Source organism: Dasypus novemcinctus, chromosome 2 (genome assembly GCF_030445035.2).
Source record: "Dasypus novemcinctus isolate mDasNov1 chromosome 2, mDasNov1.1.hap2, whole genome shotgun sequence".
NCBI lineage: Eukaryota > Metazoa > Chordata > Mammalia > Cingulata > Dasypodidae > Dasypus > Dasypus novemcinctus.
The window spans coordinates 97,038,672-97,057,768 of NC_080674.1; the positions used below are offsets into that span (position 1 = coordinate 97,038,672).

Consider the following 19,097-nt stretch of genomic DNA (forward strand, 5'->3'; position numbering starts at 1 on the left):
AAAAAGAAGAAAAATAATTGATGCTCAACTTTTACAACACAAAATCTTTAGCTGCTTAGAGTTTCTATTTATTTATTTATTTTTTAAAGATTTATTTACTTATTTCTCCCCCCCCACCCCCCGCCCCACCCGGTTGTCTGTGCTCTGTGTCTATTTGCTGCGTCGTCTTCTTTGTCCACTTCCGTTGTCAGCAGCACAGGAATCTGTGTTTCTTTTTGCTGCATCATCTTGTTGTGTCAGCTTTCCGTGTGTGCGGCACCATTCCTGGGCAGGCTGCACTTTCTTTCGCGCTGGGCGGCTCTCCTTGCGGGGTGCACTCCTTGCGTGTGGGGCTCCCCTACATGGGGGACACCCCTGCGTGGCATGGCACTCCTTGCGCACATCAGCACTGCACATGGGCAAGCTGCACATGGGTCAAGGAGGCCTGGACCTCCCATGTGGTAGACGGATGCCCTAACCACTGGGCCAAGTCCACTGCCCCTATTTATTTTTAACAGATATATAATTTTAAGCTTAAAATAGGAATTTTCTAAATCTTTCCAAGTTATAACATCTTAAAACTTTTTTTAACTATATCTTAAAATTAATATAAGCCTAAATTTAAAATATGAAATTAGGAATCTGAAATCCAAATATCACTAAAACAAAAAATGTTTGGTCACACAATAAGTCTGTATATTAGAGATGATTTTCAATTGAAATGTAAAAGAAACAAAACATTCCCCTAAAAAAAGACAAATAGATTGAACCATTTCTAGCTTTAATATCAGTATTTATTAGTAAATATGATTCTAGAATTAGCCCTAAAATGGCCTTTTCAGTAAAAACTTTGCAAAAGATCAAGTTTAAATCTTAAAATGGGGAATATTAAAAATTAGAAATAGATATGTATTTATTTCATTATAAAAGAAATGCTGGGGTCCTATAAAGTAGAATATTGAAATTCAGCTTGGCTGGTTAAAGGAGTCATCACAACTACAACAATTCATTCCCACTGTCCTTTCCACAAGGTTTCATTATAATGCACAATTCTAATATAACTATTTAAATATTAAGTGGGTCCTAGGAGAAAGAGGAAAAGGCTGTGGTAATTTGCCCATGGGTAGGCTCCCCTGAACTCCTATCTAACTTGTTCTTTTTTTTTTTTAAGTGGCCAGCTAACTTTATTTATTTATTTATTTTTATTTATTTCTCTCCCCTCCCCGCCCAGTTGTCTCTTCTCTGTGTCCATTTTGCTGTGTATTCTTCTTTGCCCGCTTCTGTTGTTGTCAGCAGCACGGGAATCTATGTCTCTTTTTTTGTTGTGTCATCTTGCTGCGTCAGTTCTCCATGTGTGTGGCGCCATTCCTGGGCAGGCTGAACTTTCTTTCGTGCTGGGTGGCTCTCCTTACGGGGCACACTCCTTGAGCATGGGGCTCCCCTATGTGGGGGGACACCCCTGTGTGGGAGGGCACTCCTTGTGCGCATCAGCACTGTGCATGGGCCAGCTCCACACAGGTCAAGGAGGCCTGGGGTTTAAACTGCGGACCTCCCATGTGGTAGACAGACGCCCTAACCACTGGGCCAAGTCCGCTTCCCTCTAACTTGTTCTTGGTAAAATAGAAGAGGAGTTTCCAAGTGTTGCATACCCTGAAGTCACTGTGGGAGGCCTGGCCACAAAGAAGTTCATTATAAAGGTTGCATCCCAATATCATCATGATATTAGAAAGCGATTCATTTCTTCCCATGTTTTTAGAATCCTAATCATTGAATACTGCAATCAAAATTAGATCATACCTAGAAAAGAAAGCCCATCTCTTTTGGCCTATGTACATCTGGCCTGGAAAACATTTAATAAACCTAACCTTTGCTTGAACTTACAAGTTGCTAAATATATACAAAAATCTATAACTTGGGAAGAAATCTAAATATATTTATGGAGTAAGTACTTGGTGTGATGGAAAGAATACTAGACTAGAAATGATAAATCAGGAGAAAGGTTTTGCTACTTAGGAAATACATGAAATGAAGACAAGTCTCTTCTCTGAAACTGGGACAAATAGTGCCTGTCTTCTTATTCCCATGAATTCATGGCAAATGAGCCCTCATGATGATAAAACATTATGTAATTGCAGAGCAGCACTGCTCCTGATTTAAGCCTACTGACGGAGGGAGTAACGTGGAGGGGTGACCTGTGTCAAATAGAAAAGAGGAGATACTGGAAGATGTTAGCCAGGTCGGAAAATATTTCTAATAAAAATGTTGTAGCTCTGAAGATTTGTTCAATCTCATTCAACTGAGTTATTAATATTTTTCCCTAAACCAAGCCTCAATCTTTATATAAATATTTCCCTTTTTGCTCTCTTTTTGTTTCTGGTTGGCCAGAATAAAGCCAAAAGTAAACCATTTGTTTGTTTGTTTGTTTATTTATGCTACTGTGTGGATCGTAGTTTATATTATAGTTTAAATTCTCTCCCACACAATTTAAGAAAGTAAACGATTTAAGGACCTCTTTGATGACAGTAAACATACATTCGCACACAATTGCTCTCAAGGGGAAAATTCAATTTTAATATAGTATACTTGAATATTAACCGGTTTAAAAAAATATATTTCAGAACTGAAGATATTCCACCCACCCTTTTCTATCCTATTCTGAGTTTATAAATTATCACAGTTTCTATAGTTATCACAAGAAAATGTGTGTTCCATAAAGTCTTTAAAGAAATAATGAGGAAAATACATTGATTATCCTGCGACTAGTAATGTAATTTCATTTATTCACAAAATCCAAACTAAGGAACAACTGACCTAAATGACTTCTTATGTTAATACCTCATACCACCAATGAGTTTCTTAAAAATAAGGTTAAGTCTGAATCACAGGCCTTGACTTTTTACTCCTCCAGTATGAATCCCAATTTAAATTACTATCTTTCCTATATCAAACTATTCTTAGTGTTGAACAATAGGAAAGCAGAATTTAAGTTTTCCTGTCACTTTAAAAATTTTAAGTCACCAAAATTTTGCCTTTACTCATTTATATTAATAAAATAACCAATCTTTCCTGATTCATTTACACAAGCTAAAATGCTTACAGTTAATTTGTTAAAAAAAAAAATCTCTCCATCTCTTTCATAAAACACACACACACACATCTTTAGGGCTATATAAAAAAATTCTCATTGCCAGCTAGTGAAAAAGGCCTATCATATGATTATGATACCATCAGAATACAGTGTTTCATAGCCACCACAATGTAGGATTGACATATGACATTTATAAAATGTCAGAACCCCTCCCCCAATTTTTACAACCTATTTCCCAGTAGGGTCTCTCAATGTAAAATGATCTAAAGGCAACAGTGTGCTCATTAGCTGTGCCACTTCTGATAGATACATTGCGTCGATTGACAATGAACCACTGTAATATCAAAGTGCAGGTGTAAAAAATAATAAGGCAACTGCTTGTGTAACAAAATATCACTAACTGAGAATGTGTAATAAATATACAAGGATGCAGTTTTTTATTCATTGAGAATGTGGCATGGTATATCAAACATAAACCCAAGAAAGGGTTTTTGACATGCCAAACTCAATTAAAATTTGTTTTCATGACTAACAAAGGAGAGATTCAGTAACTTATTTGTGGATGTAAAAGGTGATTATGCAAGTACCAAATGAAAGGATGCAAAAATATCAAGAGATTCAGATGGTGTCAGCAGCAGAACTAACATCTAAGTCTACAATCACTTTTAAATTTAATAAGTGATTGATAACTTGTCATAATGGAAATTATTATGGTACACTTAAAACCTGTTTAGCCACCTTCTGCCTAAGCATATATGCATACTTCTCCATTAATTATCTCCCTCTGTTTTCAATGGCACAGAGATCTTAACATCTAAAAAGTACCCCCAAAAAATTCCCTAAAGGGAAAACTTAATATAATGAATAAAGTAAAAATCTGAATAATACATATAAGAGCTATATGGCCACATAATTAGGTTTTATATATATCATCTGATAAATAAGGATAAAAGGGGGAGATATGAGACTCAATTTGAGAGCTTATTTCCTAGAAAATTAATTACATCACTAATCCCAAAAATCAAGAATATATTTGTATTTTAATGCCTTTTAAAGTTGTCAAACCAACAAGTATACTAGTGTAACTGTAAAATTCTGAACTCAGAAGGTGATAAATACATTTGGAAAAGATTTTAATTTTGTTATGCCCTTATTTAAAAACTGCCAAAGCTATTTAGTGCAATGAACTGTCTAGCAAATTGCAGTACTGTAGCACAAAGCAGTAAGTAACATCCACATTTTCTCCACATAAAAGAAATTTCCATTGATGAATACTGATGATACAAAACATTTTTCACAGGATATTAGGAATCCTGATCAGGTAGATAGGTTTACTATTAAATTCTATCATTGAATGCACTAAATCCTAGATTAAACTTGATAATAAAGTTATTTAGATGAACTATTTCCTTCTCAGTAATCTCCGATGGATCATTTTGAGAAAATATAGTGGTATTTAAGGCTAATTATCAAAGATGACTAACAATATTGATGTCAGTCTTTATGTGTGAATGTTGTAGTCATCACTCCTTCCCAAACTTTGTTCAAGTGGTTAATTAATTACCTTTATAATGATAAATGAGGAGAGTACAATAGAAAGAACACAGGTGATCATGGTCATGGCTTTCAACCTTCAGTATGTACCCAAATCACCTGGTTACAAACAGAGATGCCCAGACCTCATTCCCAGGCATTCTGATTAGGTACATGATGGGCAGGGCTTAGGTTGCTTATATGTACCTACATCTACAGTTGGTTCTGACAAATACTAACTCTTCCTATTCATTCCCTCAAGATAGTGATAATGAATTTACTATGATACCTTGCTATATCATCTCATGTGATTATTCTAAAACCTCTTATTTTAGTCTATATCTCCTGATTTACCACTGAGTTTAAGCAAACTTTTCTTTTCTGGAAATTCCAAGCCTATGGAAATCAAGTTTCTGGTTTCTTTGTGTCCAATAATTCAGTCCTTAGCTTATTTCTCTCATCCATCATTTTGCTATAAGCTGTAAGGACAAGCCAAGCCACAGTCTCTGAGTTTACTTTGGAAAGTTGTTCAGCTAAATGCCCAGGCTTGCCATTTTCAAATTCTGCCTTTCATAAAATATCAGGAGTTAATCTTGCTAAAATCTCTGCAACTTTAAAACACAGATCACCTTTCCTCCAGTTTCCAACAATAGTTTCATCATTTACTTCTAAGGCATAATAAAAAGTCTCTTTAGTGTCCACATCCCTACCAACAGTCTCTGCAAATCAATCTCAGCCTTTTCTATCAAGTATCTCACAATTCCTACAAAAAATACTCCTTACCCATTTATAAAACCCATTCCAGCATTTTGGTAATTGCAAAAGCACAACCCCACTCTTGGTACCAAATTCTATATTAGTCACCCAAAGAGATGCTGATGCAAAATACCAGAAATCTGTTGGCTTTCATAAAGGGTATTTATTTGGGGTAGAAGCTTACAGTTACCAGGTCATAAAGCATAAGTAATTTCCCTCACCAAAGCCTATTGCCACGTGTTGAGGCAAGATGGCTGCTGACATCTGCAAGGGTTCAGGCTTCCTGGGCTCCTCTCTTCCTGGGGCTTGCCTCTCTCTGGGCTCAGCTGCTCTGCTATCTTCACAAGACCAGTTATAGACCGTCATGCAAATGGCTCTATCTCTCCTCTCAAGGCTTGATTCTCTCTGGGCTCAGCTGCTCTGCAATCTCCCATGTGTTTCCTTCCTGGTCTCCAGCTCAAAACTCTAAACTCCATTCTCTGTGGCGCAGTTTCTCTGTGAGTCCCTGCCCACCAAGGGGCTGAAGACTCAACATCCTACTGATGCAGCCCAATCAAAGCCTTAATCATTATTTAATCAAATAAAACTGAAACCTCTGAATCAAATATAATCTAATATGCCCAGAGGAACAAATCAGTTTACAAACATAATCCAATAACTATTTTTGGAATTCATAAATAATGATAGTGCTGTACTCTACTCTCCAGTGCAGGGGGATATGAGTTAGGAAAGTGAAGAAAAGTATTAAAATACTCCTTTTAAAATACTGTATATTTTTTAACCACCTTTTTTCTTCCCTTGTGCCTGATAGACTACAACTGTTTTTCTCACTGTTCTCCTTGCTTTAGTCTTGGTTCCTAATTATGGTCCCCCTACTAAGCTCCACTGATCCTCTGATACATGATGTTCCTTCAACTGTAATGATATTATGACTCAAGATTTCAAAAACACTGATTACCCTGTCACTGTGCTTCCAAATATAAGAAATCTAGAGCACATTCTTTCCTGTGGAATAGAAGGCCCTCGGTGACCTGGTTCCAACCTATCTTTCCAACCTTGTTTTCTTTATTCTAGCCAAATGGTTTGCTCATGGTGTCCCCAAAAGTCATATACCTTTCAGCCTTTGGATCTTTGCTAACGTCATTTGCTTTATGCTAGTGACCACCCCATCTGATCCAAGTTTCGACCTCTAAATTCTAGCTCAAGTTGCACTTGTTCCAGTATTAGATGATAACTTCTTCAGTCTAAGAAGAGAAATTGCCTTCCTTTGGTTTTTCATAGAATACTCTACTATTTGGCACTTAATATGAAATATTAGTATACCCTATTTTCATTACCTTAAACTGTTTTTCACCAAACATGGTATATTGAAAGCAGGGCTATTCCTTCCCCCACCCTTTTTATTTCCTACAGTGCTTTTTGGAAATCAGGCTTCTCTGTAAATATCTACTGATTGGTATTACAGAATCACTTCTTTAGTAAGATAAAGAATAAAATCGCTTACTGTTGGTAGACTAAAAGAGCTACAGGAGCAAAGAACATGGGTCTTTTACACTGCAGATAAGAAAGAATTTAATCATTAGGGGGTAGAACGAATGAAGATTTTAAAGAATTCTTCTATATAAAACCTTTCAGAATCACTGTAACAGAGGCAACTTCAAGTGTTACTCATTGGAAAATGAAATTAAATTCAACAAATATTTATTGAGTGTCTCTGCTAAGGGCAAGATACTGTGACCTTTGGTACCACTGGAGCAGTCACTCATCAGAACCCAATACTGTGTTCTGCCAGCTGACACACTCAGAAATTCCTTTCTAATCTAAAACAAATTTATTATAAATTAGAATTTAACACTTATGGGAGAGAGAACAATTAGATGCAGCCTCTTCTCTCAGGAAACTTTAAATCTAGAATGGGTTTTAAAAATCAAGCAGACTGGGCTGAAAGTAAAGGGAAGATAGTAGATTTCCAGAAGGAATTGTAAATTACTACGGTAATAGTTAAAGTGTAGCCCTGGTATGATTCCATCCTGCATGAATGTTCCCTGGAACAGGGGATTGCCTATCTCCATCTACCTTTTCCCCCACCTAAGTGCATGCCACCACTCTGTGGAAGAGTCGATGGCCATAGACAGGAGCTCCTTGAGGCCCCAGAACTATCTTTTTAGTTGTGAACTAAAGGCTGACAAAAATGATCACTTTAAGGTCGATAATGATGAAAATGAGCACCAGTTATCTTTAAGAATGGTCAGTTTAAGGGCTGGTGCAAAGGATGAATTGCATTTGTTGAAGCAGAGGCAATGAATTATGAAGGCAGTCCAATTAGAGTAACACTGGCAACTTGGAACATGTCTGTACAGCCAACAGTTTTCCTTGGAGGCTCTGAGATAACACCACCTGTTGTCTTATGGTTGAAGTGTGGTTCCAGGCCTGTACATATTAGTGGATGCACTTAGTGTCTGTAAAGGAAGATGCAGAGTCAGAAGATGAAGAGGAGGAGGATATGAAACTCTTAAGCATATCTGGAAAGCAATCTGCCCCTGAAAGTGGTAGCAAGATTCCACAGAGAAAAGTAAAACTTGCTAATGAAGATAATGATGATGATAAAGAAGATGAAGATGATGAAAAAATGGAAGAAAAAGGTCCAGTGAAGAAATCTCTCAGAGAAATTCCAACCAAAAATGTACAAAAATCAAACCAGAATGAAAAAGACTCAAAACCATCCACACTACAATCAAAAGGTCAAGAGTCATTCAAAAAACAGGAAAAAACCACCAAAAGGACTTAGTTCTGTAGAAGACATTAAAGCAAATATGCAAGCAAGCATAGAAAAAGGTGGTTCTTTTCCCAAAATGGAAGCCTAATTTATCACTTACGTGAAGAACTGCTTCCAAATGAGTGACCAGTAGGCTATTCAAGATCTCTGGCAGTAGAGGAAGTCTCTTTAAGAAAATAATTTAAACAGTTTGTTAAAATTTTCCGTCATATTTTTATTTCTGTAACAGTTGATATCTGACTGTCCTTTTTATAATGCAGAGTAAGAACTTACCCTATTGGGTCTTATAAATGTAGTCCAGGTTTCTTTGCCAAGAATGTGTAGTTCAAAATGCCTGTTAAGCCTTTAAAGATGGAACTTCACCCTTTGCTTTAAGTATGTATGGAATGATATGATATGTTATGATAGGACATATGTTATGGTCAGACAAATGGAAATGGTGGGGAGACAAAATATACATGTGAAACTCAGTATTTTAATTTTTAAAAAGTATAATGGTTCACATATATATGCAGGGAAATGTAAACATAAATTAACAGGTCTCTAGAAATAAGATTTTCTACATATGAACCACAAAGTTCCCTATTGAACATGAATACTGTGTTTCCAGGTGAGATTATTTTGTTTATTATTTTACTTGTTCGGTCAATAAAATCAGGATGAGTGACCACATTCATTCATTAACTCATTTGATAAATGTGTGACAGCTGGCTTTGTACAAAGTGTCTCCTTCCATTTGGCCTGACATAGATTCTGGTGCTTAAGCTCAAGAGGTCTTTCAGCCATTGTTTCTTTTAGTGGAGTGGTACTGAATGAGAACTGTTTCCATCAGGCTGCTATCCTACCGTCAGAGCAGGAGTACTCTTTGTCATAGACCAGCCCACTGAATTCAGACTTAAAGTCAATATACACCACAGGATCAAATGTCCAGTAAAAGAGAGTAGATGGAGCCCTACCTGGGATAAATGGCAGAAATGGGTTCAGTTGCTCTGTTAATGGACAACTTCCCTGGGTGCCTTTAGGCTCCCATTTGACTAAGGAATGTGATGGTGTGCCCTCTGCTCCCTTAATCTTGCTACCTCATATGAATCTATTAAAGTTCTCTTCCCATATTTTAGTTCACTTCTGGCCTCTGAGCATTGTGCCAGGTAATTGAGACTTTATGTTAATCATTTATGAAACTGGACATATTTAAGAATCTTTTTTCTTTTTCAAAACAATCTTTTAACGAAAGATTTAAAAGTGCTATAAAATAATTGTGAAAAAGAAAATTGGCTATGTAAATTAATTTAATGCACATCAGGAAAAATTCTTGGTGTTCCTATTCCACCTTTGGGTAAACATAAAATATACTTTTTTTTCTTTGTATCTCTAGTTACTCTCCTTTCTTTTGGAGTCAAGGCACACTTGAAACTTCACATTTCGCTCTCATAATTCCTAGATGATTAACCTTCACATTTTTCAGAATGTTCTTCTCAGTGAAATGGACTCAGACACTTCCTGATCTTTGGCTCCTTTTTCGAATGGCTTCAAGATGTAAGCTATAAATTTTTGTTTTCCCTCAGTTTTATTTGTCATTGAGATATTTGCAAAAATCAGTGCTCTTATTAACGAGTTTAATAACTTTGATTTTATGTACATGCCCTTGCTTATAAGTAGTTGTTAAAAACAATAAAATAAAATTTTATTCATAGTAGAGTCATGTAAGAAGTCTTTCTTTCTTTTTTATTTTGAATAGACATAAAGGCATCAAATAACATTGATGGATAAACTGTAGAACATAGATCAACTATTTAGAATATCACAATAAATGATGTGAAAATAAAATTACTACAGAAGTAATTTTATCTGCACTAAGCCATAAGTATTAACTAGGGTAAAGGTATCTCCAGAAGTGATATGGTTAAAAAAAAAAAAAAAGCTGACAAATTATAGAATAAGCAATGGATATGAACTCTACTCTGGAATCTTATAATAACAATTTAGGAAGATTTTCAAAATCCATTATATATAACATATAATGAAAGCTTCAAGGTTCGTTTTGAAAAGCTTCTTGTCATTGGCTTGTATCATCAGAAAAATCAGACAACCATAAGATTTTTATAATGGGTTCCTTAATTGCACTTAATATGACTACTATACATAGAAGACATACAGCTCCCATGTATTCATACCAAAATATCATGAAAACTGTAATGCATATTACAAGTATGCAGGGTCTACTTTGTTTTGTAAAATTGTCGAAAATTTGTAAATAGCAAGGGTGACCTCCAGTGTGCAATAGGTTTATGCCATTACATTTTTTATATATCAGAAACTGTGTACTGGTCTACTCCAATTGTCTAAGAGCACAAAAGGTAAGGGGAAGGGGAATTTTCTATGTCAGGATGAGTTTGTAAGTTCAAAGCAACAGCTTTGTTTTTTTTTTTTTTTTTTGAAGTTTAGGGTGTTACTTGCAACCTAAAACACAAAGAACACTAAAGCATGGAAAAACAATCTATGACTAATAAAATTATAAACTATTTTTGTTCTGTATGATCTGATTAGGGTTTATAATTCCTTAAAGCTTGGACGAAAATTCAAAAGGGTTACTTTTTTAAAGTGACACCCTGCCATGCAAACAGTGAAACTACCTGACGTAATTTCATACACTGATGCTGACACTTACACCAAATAACAAACTAACACTGCCAAAAACTGAACTTAAAAAGCTTTTTAGAAAGTCTCTAAGATCAAAAGCTTTTCACTGTAGATAAAATTTCTTTCTATGAAAAGCTAATGGCGTGCCACATCGTATAATATAATTTCTATTTGCCTCTAAGCTCAACACAATAAAAACTATTCACATGAAAAGAAAGAGTATGATGCTTTCCTCACAAGCCAATCCAACATCACTCACTTCATCTTTTATACTGCAGAGAATACAAACCTACGAGGGAAGTTTTCAGTGCAGAATTTATTTTCCTTGTTTTTACTAGCTAAACAACTGAAACTTTGGGGGAAGGGGTAGGTTGAGGGGATGGGTGATGAGGTTTCTTTCCAAAGAATTGTGTTAGTAAAGCATCAAGTTCTGCCTTGGCTAACCAGACCACACAAAAGATCTAATTATATGGGTGCCCACCAGAGCTCCTGCCTGTCAGAGTCACTGTCACTCAGGCACTGTCACTCTTTCCATTAGGCATGTCTACTTTCAAAAGTCTATGCCTTGGACATTAAAAATTTGCCCCAGGCTGACTCTTCGAGTAAAAGGTATAAGGATGAGAATGAACTGCTTTTTATGAATATTCACAACAATCAGTATGGAGTTCTTAAGTTTCTAGACAGGGAAAAGTGTAAATAACTGTGTATGATCTTGTTTGCTTGTGCAATTTATAATGTAAAATGTTTATTACTAATAGAATATAATTAGTGTATTATTTAAAATTCACATTGGTGATCATATGCTCTAATAATAAATTATAAACTATGAAATTACCAAGTAAGGTAAAACCTAATGAACGATAATTATTCCTTAGGGCTTGTTATGATCTATCATGTCAAGAGTCTATATGCTACTTGCTAAGAAATGCCTGATCAGGCCCTGGCATGATGGACCCTAATGGCTCCAAAGGAGCCATTATCATCTATTGTGTCAATATTTTGTGTGCTAAAGAGGATCCACACAAGAGTTCTAAACCAGGCCTTTGCATATCAGACAGTAATGATGACTCGGTCTATTATGTCAATAACATGGGGGGGCGCGTCATCTCTTGAATTTACAAAATTATAGCCATAGGCATGTTTTGTCAAAGATCCACTTAGAATATTCTTGAAGTACCCTCAGAAGACAGCATCTTTCAAATACCACCATAATTTTTTTCATTCTAAAAATTTGTTTTGAATGCCATTTTAAATGTGACAAATTAATACTTTAAAAGGGTTTGGAACAAAAACTACATTTATCTAACGAAATTATTTTCACAAACTCCTCTTAAATCAAATTAGATTTTCCAGGCTCCCCCAGAATATTTCAGATAACTCTGAATAAAGAAGATATCTTTTACATTTCTTCCTGAAGGAAACGAATCAAAATTATCAATGCAGCTTTGACCTTAATTCACACCAATACATGTAGATACCACAAGGGGCTCAGCATTGAAAATACATAATATAGTACTGGTACATTTTACATTTTCTAATCAAAAGGAGGAAAAATTGAAGTCCTTTCAATTTTTTATTTGATGTTTATTTTTTAAGATATAATATATGATGACTTTACCTTTGGAATAAATGATGTGATTATGATAATACTTTATTTAAGACATCACTAGTGGTATGTTGATTATATTTTAAATACTGAGAGTTATTAAGTGATGCTTAATAATACAGAGGGGTATTTGTAAAATATTTTGCAAGCAAACAACTCATGATACAATATTAAATTACAGTTCAATCTTTAACTTCTTTCAAAGCAGCATTTTAAGACTAGGGAGATGCAAATAACTTTTATGGCATAATAATAATAAATTGACTTCTCATCTTAGTTATTTATTGAAAACTTGCACTGGCAGAATGCCGCATATATTCATATACCAAGTTGAAGATCAAGAATTTTAAGAAATAGCATCATATACCACACATTTAAAACAAGAATTCTAATAAAATAACCTTTTCTGTAAATTTATACAAATCAATTAAGTATCATAAAAAGTGTACACAGAGGTCTTTTTTGTATTGGTTTTTAAGAAATAGTTTCTCAGATGTGTCAGACATGCCTAGATTTTTGAGTAAGCTTTTTTTTTTTTCTTTTTTTCTTTTTTTATCTTGGCTCAGGTCTTATAAAGTCATGTTTTGGCAAAGTCGCCAAGTTCTTTAAATGAAGATCTTCCCCCACCCCCTTCTGGGTGTCAGGAGACCATTTTAATTCACTCACCAGCTAAATTCTCAAAGGGACTGGTGTATATGGTAACATAGGAGCCAATATCCTAGCTATCAGTTTTCATACAGCCTAGCTGCACCTTTACATTACGGCTGCCCCACATTTATTGTTCTTTCATTGCAACTGTCAGCATTTCCTGACAGCGCATTATGGAGCACATGGCTACAAAGTCAGTATCAATCAGTCCATGATCATGCAGATATAAGTAGCAGACTATTGATAATGGGCCTTAAATCAGATCATCAGGGTTTCAGCATAAGACTCTTAAAAGGCAGCAATCTCACGGGAACTCTTACTCGCCTGCTCCTGTTACAAACCCTATAAGCCCCTTTCTACTACCTACCACCCACAACTTCTCTGAAGGAAAAAAAAAATGAATCCTTTAAATTCATGTATACATACTCCCATAACAAATTTCACCATGTAAAGTGAAGCGTGAAAAGCAAAGGGAGCAATTACAACTTTTTGCTCTCTCTTTAAACAATGTGCAGAAGTAATAAACGTTATCTCCTCTTACACTAATATACCCCTCCACCTTTACCACCACCAGTTCCACATCCACCTCACATTAATAGCAGTTTTGTTGTGCTTTAGAAATAGCTTACTCCAAAAGCATTTCAACTTGATATGGCCATTTAACCAGGAAAGTGAGAGAACTCAGAGAGTTTAGAGGTGCGCCCCACCAAACTCAAGGCCCCACGTTAAAAACAAAGGCGTCTAATTTTTCCCAGACATAAATAATAAAACAAAACCAGAGTTGCATGCAAATTTAGTAACATAAAATTTAAGGTGATAAACAGAATGGAGGCTGGCTTCTTGTTTAGTATTCCTTAGTTATCACCATAATTGCTGCATGTCTGTCATCACTAGCAAAAGAAAAAAGTGTCTTTCTCAGCTGCTCCCCTGCTTGTTTTGTTCGCTGTATTCTTGTAAAGTGGGAGAAAATAAGTGTCATTTAATGAATAGTGCTATTCTTTGTCTGACAGCTTCATATCTGTTAGGTGTAGGAGGCCTCGTACTTTCTTTTTCTGATAATGTTTTTGACAGTGTGCTAAATTCCTCCCCCAAAAGACCGGCCTGTATATTCTGCTAAAAGGGGCTTCATCTATCCTGAATGGGTGCCCTCTTTTAACCCCCTTCAGCTTCTGTTCTTACATTAATTGAGCTGATCAGATTGAGCATATGAATTTGTCTTTGATGTATTCGTATGTTTAGTTGACGTTGCTCTCTCTCTCATTGGCAGCGGACAGAGCTCTCAGACAAATAGGACTGTTGCCATGGTAACAGGCAATAGCTAGGGATCTCTTGAAAAATATTTTTATTTCAAAATTCAAACTGGAAAATTCTCACTGGATATGGTTCTCAGTTCTAAATGTGTCATATCTAATGATGAATGCAATTAGGAATCCCATCAGTGTTTTAAATAATAAATTAGCCTAATTTTCCAGGCCTGGCATGATGACATACAAATACTAAAAAGGCGTCTTCTTTTTAAAAATCCATGACAAAGGACTTATTAATGACTTTTGTTCTTAGGATTTCAAATTAAAACGGATAGTAGGTTAATGATAGAGCTTTCTATCTCCTGAAAACTAGAGGCCTAGAGGTAAACTTATTATTTTTTTTAAGAAAACACTTCAAGCTACTCTGATATTTGGTTCATTTCATTTTTAAAAAGCAGGTGTAGAAATCCTTCTATAAATGTTGAAAGCTATAGCAGTTGGGAAATTCTCAGTGGATAAAAAATGCCCATAGCCATTTTTAATTACTGAGCATGAAAAGAAGGAATGGATGGTGAACATAAGTTCTATAGACCACTATCATCTTAAAATGGTGGGGTTCTCAAATTCATACCATGTTATTTGAAAGGCAAAGAAAAAAATAGAAATAAATATCTCAGTACAGGACATAATTTGTAGTTATTATAAAACAATTTATTCACGATTCTACAATTCCAGCTATATTAATTATTGCTTCCCCCAATCATACCATGTGGGGCTCTTAGAACAATGGAAATCTGTACTACTGGACAATTTCAAGGGTCTAATGTAATGTGTAGTCACATTATAAAGGGAGTTATTAAAAACAAATATCTCTACTCCTTAAACTTTTAATTTTTTAGTATTGTTCAGTTCTCTGATATCTGTTCTGTGTTATTTGTCAAACACGGAACTTAACTTTTTGATATAAGCAAGCTGGCAATGGTGGTACTTTATTAATTCTAGGTTAAAACAGTCAATATGATAACATCAAGAAAATCCATGTATACTTTGGGTTTGTCTGAGAAAAAGTGATCTTATTCAAGCTTTGGGCACAATGTAATGAGCAAAGAGGTTAAACTAAATTCAGATGACAAAGAATGTCTATAATACTCAAGTTTCCCTGTGTCAGATAGGGCTTTTGCATAGGTACATTTAATAAATCATGTTTAAACAAAAGATAGAAAATATTTAAACCTAAGATTTTAGCAGCTACTAAATTCTACAATTTTATTAGTTTTATATAAAAAATTATATTACTATGGTCTAAATAAGATATAAATTTTAGATGTTTTACTCTAGGTTCTACTAAAACCACCTGAAATATTACTTTTTCCTCAAAGATAGACATGCAATATTTCCTATAATATGAAAAACAATGTTCGGTGATAAATGGCAGGGCGCCAGCAAAAAATGTCTGTTTCTACTGGTTAAGTGAACATTTCTCCCTTAACTCTAATTTCTAATCTATTTCACCAGAAATATTCATACTAAAGATGGTAAATTCAAATCTACTTGAGAATTCACATTGATAGCGTGGACTCCCAAAACTCTCTTGGAAGTTGAGCACATATCTGGGAAGTCCAAGTACACACCTCACCACTGCCGACTGCCTGAGGGTCATGCAGAAACTGTTTGCTCAGATTGAAGAGGATAAACTGTATATTCCTTCAATGAATCTTGAGTTGTTCCTCTGAGGTGGAGTAGTACAGGCTCTCAAAGTGATTAAAAACAATTTTTAAAGTTTCTTTTCTTTTAATTACAAAGATAATTCATACTTATTGCATAAAAACCAAAATCTATAGTGAAAGTGCCCCTTCACTCCCTCCCAAGGCCAACCACTCCAGTTAAGTGAACCACCATCTTAAAGATATAACAATTGGTTATACATTCTTTTAGAACTCTACTAAAAGGCATTTTTGAATGCATGGAGTTTCATTTACCCTCTACCTTATGACTCTTGATTATAAGCGATATATAAGAAAGAAGGAAAAGAAAGAGAACAAGAAAGCTTTTCTCTTACGGTTTTACCTCTCAAGTCACCAACAGTCACCACTCTGGGGTGGTGAGGAAGTTACCAGTAAGCACTTAGTTCATGTGGTTCTTTCTCCACCACTGCAGAAACCCTCTAACAGCCTGGAAATTACACCCCTCAGTACCTTCGTTCTCTCGTCTCTGCCACTTCGGTGACGTGACTAAGGATTCAGGAGTGGTAGTACACACTCCTCACTGGAGTACCATATTGCCATGTTGAGTAGTAAAAGGAAAGCCCTGTCTTTAAGTATTTAAAATATTTTGAAAATACAAAGTACGATGATGCCAGTTTTTTCTTTTGCTCGGCACTGCACGGATCTCCTCCAAATACAGAGGGCTCATTGACTTTGGCGCTCAATGCCTAAATCCGTTCCACAAGCATCCAGCAAGACAAATGGAAACTACACATGTTGGTACTGAAACCTATGCTGCATTCCACAACTCTGGGAATATAACTTAGAGTCAATTTACCTGAGAGAACATAAGGCAGCATGGAGCAGTGAAAAGAGACCTGGATTTGGAATCAGAATGACAGGGTTGGACGTGTCTCACTGGCAACCAGACCTTAAGTGACTAACCTGAGCCTTAGTGTCTTAATCTATAAAATAGGGATCATGAGATCAGCCCTCCTCCTACGGCTATTGTGCAGTGAAAAGGAGATAACAAGTATGAGTGTGTTTTAAAGCATACACAGATTTTACTTGAACCCTATACTCTATAGTTTTAAAATTATAATCAAACATATTAATTTTGCCACATTAGTTACAATTATGCATAAAAATCTTCAAATTTATAATTATTGATCTTGGATAACTAATTTAGTGTTATAGTGATAGTGTATCATGTTAAAATAAAAAACATTAGTTCTAAAAAACATCTACCATTTTAAAAGTGTGTAAAGTGATTTATTTCTGCAAAATATTTAACTTAAAATGTCTAATTTCTATACCCCATTTTTCTGCAATGGCTTATGCTTTTGAATTCATTAAACAATACATAAAGTAAGAGAGATTAGAGAGAGAACTGGTGAAAGGCAGAAGAAAATATTCCACGGTTTAGTAAATTATGAAATAAAAATAAGAGCAGTATAGATCAACTTATTTGGATATAAAATTTCTAGTTTGCATATTTCAGAAAATTTTAAAATAGACTCATCATTTGTAATTGTGTCAATTATAGATTGTATATAAACATCTATAGCTATATCTACGTATATATGATGGATTTAAAATGAGGCCAGATTGCCATAAATATACAAAGTAGTTCCTAAATTGTAAATTTTGCAAATTCAGGATTATATTCTGAAAGTTTATTAGTAAATTGCTTATTACTAACTTGGAATATGTTTTCTCATAGAAACAATGTTAATATGATGTGGTGTGTTCCAGGCTACCCCAGCAAAAAATAGTCCATTTAACCCATAATTTACTATAGAGATTAATAAACATTCATGGACAAGACTTTCTATAGAAAACACACATGTAAACTTGCTAAAAGCAGACTGGTGACCGTGTGCTTTTCTACTGATTTTTGAAGAGTTGGAAATGTGGGTGGTGCAAGGGACAGACTTCTGATGGTACAGAGAACAGATGAAAATTTATTTATTTTTACACGAAAACCCAGACTCAAAAGATCAAGAAAAGGAATAAAGAATGGAGGCAGAGACTATATATGCTATTTCCTAGAAAATAAGGGGTCAATAATTATTAGCCAAAATAACACTGAATAGAAAAACTAAGAAGCAGGATGGGATTTGTAAAGAGGGTGAGGAATTAGGCCAGGACCAGGAATGTTGGCTCTGTGGCAGCAGCAGTAGGTAGAAAAAAGTAGAGGCTTAAGAGGATGTTTTCCTCCTAATAATACTTCTTGTCCTGGGTTAGCCCTGACTTGATGCTAGGGCAAAGTGAGATGCACTATGAGAAACCTGGGCCTAAGAGACAAAAGTGAATATGACTCATTAGGAGATGTAGGCAGCAGTACTGATCATTCTCTCCCTCTTAAAATCCTTTCTGCATTCAACTGTCAGGATACCACATTCTCCTAGTTTTCCTCCTACTCCACTGACCACACTTTCTCAGCTTCCTTTACTGGATCCTCCTTTTCCCACCTTCTAAACATAAGCATTTCCTGGGCCTCAGGTCTCAACCCAAGGTGATCGAGTCAGTTCCATCATGACTTAAATACCACCTGTATGCTAGTGACTACCACAGTCATGTCATCCCTAATCTTTCTTCTGAGTGCCATTTTCCCACGCTCATGTCCTCCTCCTCCTGGATGTCTTAAAGGCATATCAAACATGTCTAGTATCTTCAAAATAGATGCCAAAGTCCAACCACTTCTAACTACCTCTATCAACCTAATTCCAGCTAGAACTATTGTTACAAATTCTTAACTTTCCTTGTTATTTCCATTCTATCCGACCTGCACATCTATTCTCACAGCAATCAGAACAACATTTTCAAGGTATAAATCAATTATATCCCACTAAGCTCAGTATCCTTCCAAGGCTTGCTATCACACAAAATCAAAGGCCCTATGTGATCTGGCCTCTGGTTATAGTCCTCTGACCTTGTATTCTTCTCTCTCCTCTCATTCATTCAGCCCAGTCCTAAGGGCCTTTTTGCTCTTTCTATACCATGTCAAGCTTGTTTCTGTCACAGGGTCTTTGCATGTGCTATTCCCTCTGCCTGATGTACTTGTTCCCAGACACTGTCATGGTGTGCTCCCTCAGGTCAACCAAATATCACTTTCTCA

The 19,097-nt window shown here is 35.6% G+C and overlaps 1 protein-coding gene and 1 pseudogene across 8 annotated transcripts in view; one reads left to right on the forward strand and one right to left on the reverse strand.

The window, feature by feature from the left end:
• Positions 1–19,097, reverse strand: part of KIAA0825 (KIAA0825 ortholog) — a 447,444-nt gene that overhangs the window by 156,997 nt on the left and 271,350 nt on the right. The gene's annotated exons all lie outside the window — the stretch shown is intronic.
• Positions 7,391–8,304, forward strand: LOC139439828 (nucleophosmin pseudogene; annotated as a pseudogene).